The 3,950-nt window shown below is 27.7% G+C and overlaps 1 long non-coding RNA gene across 2 annotated transcripts; it reads left to right on the plus strand.

Annotated features, from left to right (window-relative positions):
* Nucleotides 1-3,919, plus strand: LOC115234394. 2 transcript variants are annotated; one of them, XR_003883912.1, is made up of 4 exons: nucleotides 2-83; nucleotides 1,087-1,206; nucleotides 1,861-3,821; nucleotides 3,905-3,919. It is a non-coding gene; the product is annotated as an uncharacterized LOC115234394 (long non-coding RNA). The 2 variants fall into 2 exon arrangements; XR_003883911.1 differs by lacking the exon at nucleotides 3,905-3,919 and having other exon boundaries at nucleotides 1-83; nucleotides 1,861-2,442.
* Nucleotides 3,920-3,950: the final 31 nt, after the last annotated feature.

The raw sequence follows: 3,950 nt of genomic DNA on the forward strand, positions 1-3,950 counted from the left end.
TTGACCGTGTAACTGAAGAAATCAGTCGAGGTCGAGCTTTCTAAACGGTCGGAGCCAAGAAGGAACGTTCGCTAAAGTATCCCGTGAGTATTTACCAACTCGAATTATTAATCGCGTATATCTATTTGAAATTTGTATTATTTTAGATATATATTGTGTATGTGTGACTTGTTTACATACAATAAAATTTTGATAATTATAAAGCTATTTATAAAAACAGCTGATTATTTCTATTAAAAAATAGTTATAAAATCGTTGACATAAGAAAAAATTTGATTTATTAGATAGTTATTACTATCATATATTCGATTTAGTCAATAACTTCTCAATTTTATTATACTTGTTTCATTTTAAATAAATATATTTGAAGAGAATATTAGAAATAATTTTTTTATTAACAAAAATCCGATATATTCTTACACTTATTACTATTTTCCAATTTTTTAATATTTACTACGTCATGATACGTTTGTCCAACGATGAATAGTTATAGAAAAGTTGTTACATTTTTTTATATACATGACAGGATATCGCCTATATTTAATGATATTTATATTTTGATAGCATATTAGACGTTTTCATAACCGAATAATATAAATTTACAAAGTGTGATTCAGCAGTTATTTTCTCCACATTGTAGAAAGTATATAAAATTACACATGAACACATGTAATGTTATACATTTTTATTATTTATTGTGTAGTTTTATATTTATAGTTTATATTTGTAGTTCTATAGTATCTTTTGACAATGTATCAGAGAACTAATAGAATCAGACACTGAGTCCTTGATGATTCATTCGCGTATACCTGTAACCGGCTGTGCTTATTAAGATAAAATTCATGGTCGACTTATGATATTACGTAAGCTGAATTTACATTTAAACATGTCTGGCATAAATTAGGCATTAATGTAATGATATGTGTGAGAATGAAATAAAAAACTATATGTCTTATTCTAATATAATTAAAATTGCAATTATATATTATTTTATTTAAATTTTTTAATTTATATGAAATTATCGCATTTTGAAACATTCTGTATTATTTGCGTATATTATAATCTACTATAATTATTTGATTGCAGAATAAGAAAAGTTACTGTGAAAAGATGGCAAAATTAATCTTATACGTCTTCGTAGCGTTACTAGCTGCGTCTCTTATCATGGCCGCCGATAAGTCAAGCTGTGGTCGACATGGTGACCCCGTTAGTATATACATATATGTTTTTATTTATTTCACTTGTCTGATAAAGTCGCTATTTCTTATATAGACTTCTCTTGTATATTCTTTCACTCTCACTTCTAAAAAGTATACACAATATTATTATGATCAATAAGGAAAACGGAAAAAATACTTTTATCTCATGGTTTCATAATCTTGCCAATTTTGCAATAAATTTGTAATGGAATTCTAAATGATTCAATATAAACATTTATGATAGCTTGCGTCAATATTGTACAATAAGTGAAAGTGCAAGAATACTAATATTGAAAAAATAGCGGTCGAATATAGAAAAAATTATAATATAGAAAAAAAGTGTAATATTTCCGCGGCAGTTCCGTTATGATCGAATCAATTCAGAATAAAACAAAATTTATTGTTATACATTTATTAAAAATTAAAAAAGAATTTTTATTTTTAGATATAATTTTTTATTTTTGAGATATATATATGTATCTCAATTATATTAGGTTTTAGTAAACAATCTTGTTTTTATTCATTTATTAAAATATTTTCTTAAAAAAAAGATTTATATATCTTATTAATATTCAAATTTATAGAGTTGACATTAATTTAATATTCTTTATTGTTTGAATAAGTTTAATAGATGAATAACGTTTTGTTTGTTAAATTTTAGTGCGTTTCTGACTCACAATGCTGTGCCAATATAAAATGTCACCGTTACGCAAATAGATGTCAAGTCCAAATTACTGAAGAGGAACTGATGCGTCAACGTGAAAAAATCTTGGGTCGAAAAGGCAAAGATTATTAGAAGATGTAACAATGTGTTAATATTTTGTTAAGTCGTGAGTCTAATCTGAAGACTGTATTTCAAGAAATTGGGCAATTAATATATTAATATATAAGATTCGTATAATAATCAAAAAATTATTGTACGACGTATATACATATTCAGTATAAATGTAAATAATGCGATATCTTTCGACGAGAAATGCAAAAAAGAGCATAAATTGGAAATGTTTTATACATCAAGAGAGATTTGTGAAAATACATAAAGTACATATTTATCTACATTAAAAAAATTTTTTTTACTTTTAATTTTGTGTAAGATATTTGCCATCATACTACGTTAACATCTTTTTGCATAAAATAAGAAATAATTCATTACTCACCGATACGATGCATAACGGCAAAATTGTAGTACGTATGTTGATCTGTAAAATATAAATAAATTTAAATTAAAATAATGTTCGAAGTAACTAATATTTTTAATTTAATTATACGCAATTTATTATTTGTTCAGAATCAGATACTTTTTGTTCTTAACTCAGATATTTAATTTAAAAAATTATATATATATACATAATCACTGAAAAAATTTTTTTTACTAGACATAAATTTTTGTAAAAAAATATAAATGATTTAATTGAATTAAATTTTTATAAATAAAAAATTTAAGTCTGACATAAATAATAAATATAAATCTTAAACATAAAATAAAAATATTTTTGATATGTAATTACATGTAATTATATAATAATATGGTAAATTGTATATTTTTATGACAATATGGTAAATCATCAGTGTAGAAGCCACTTCACAAGTTTTTTGGTAATTCATATTTTATACATTTTAAGGCGTAAAAGCTGAATCTGCTTTCTTAAAGTTCTTATTTTGTATGTAATTGTAATTTTTGAACGCAGTGATTGTATGTGTATTATACCCAACATTGCTATAAATTTGAAAATAATATGTCTTTTATAAATAATAAAGCAAATTTTTAATTTAAAAAATGATGCACAAACTATTACATATATTACCGATGCGATATATTGTATTTATGTATAATATAAAATCGCGCGTTCGACACTTTTCTTAATATTCTCGATACTGTAATCTTACTTGGCGATATTTTTATTCTCATAACTTACTATTGTATTATTTCTGCTGATATATTCTGAGCTTGTGTTTGTTTGAATTATCGCACATTCGCATTAACGACGCAATATATTACATCTAGACATACTATGACAATCGCCCGATATTATATATATTTTCGGCACTGCCAGTACACAACACACACACTGTATGCTTACTCTTGCGCGAATAATATTTATTTGAACTAACCTTGCGCGCGCCTCTCTAACCGTAACTCTGATGCGATGAGACAAGTGATTCTTACGACTGTGACATACTGTACCGTAATATAATTATGACTCTGCGATCATAGCGTTAATTACAGCAATTCTTCGACACGATTGCGTTCCTTCGATGCTCGATTACGATTATATTTACACCACAAGCGTCCCGATGCCACAAATAACCACGGGTATGCATTCTAGACGGCACGTTCCGATTCCGCGCGCAACTTCCGATTCCGCTAGAGATACGCGCGTAACGTCGTGTCGCGTCGTGACAGCCATATTTGACTCACGTAGTATCTCGGAACGTCGGAATCGGACCAAGACTAACGGAATCGGAAATTGGAATGTTTAACGCTTTCCGTGCTCGTTTGCAATATATTGCGCGCGGTCATTTGTGATGTCGGGACGCTTGTGGTGCAGATATAATCGAAAAATCGTAAGTGTCGAAGAAACGCAATCATGTCGAAGCACTCCGATTAATGTTGCGATCAAGGTATGGGTTTACAATTATATTATGATACGATATTGTGTCATGCCACACAAGAATCACTTGTCTCATCAAAGTTATGATTTCAGGTTATAGAGGATAAATATCATTCGGAAGTAAGTGTGTATTATCGGG

The sequence above is a fragment of the Formica exsecta genome, unplaced genomic scaffold, assembly GCF_003651465.1.
Source record: "Formica exsecta isolate Colony F162 unplaced genomic scaffold, ASM365146v1 scaffold2, whole genome shotgun sequence".
NCBI classification, from domain to species: domain Eukaryota; kingdom Metazoa; phylum Arthropoda; class Insecta; order Hymenoptera; family Formicidae; genus Formica; species Formica exsecta.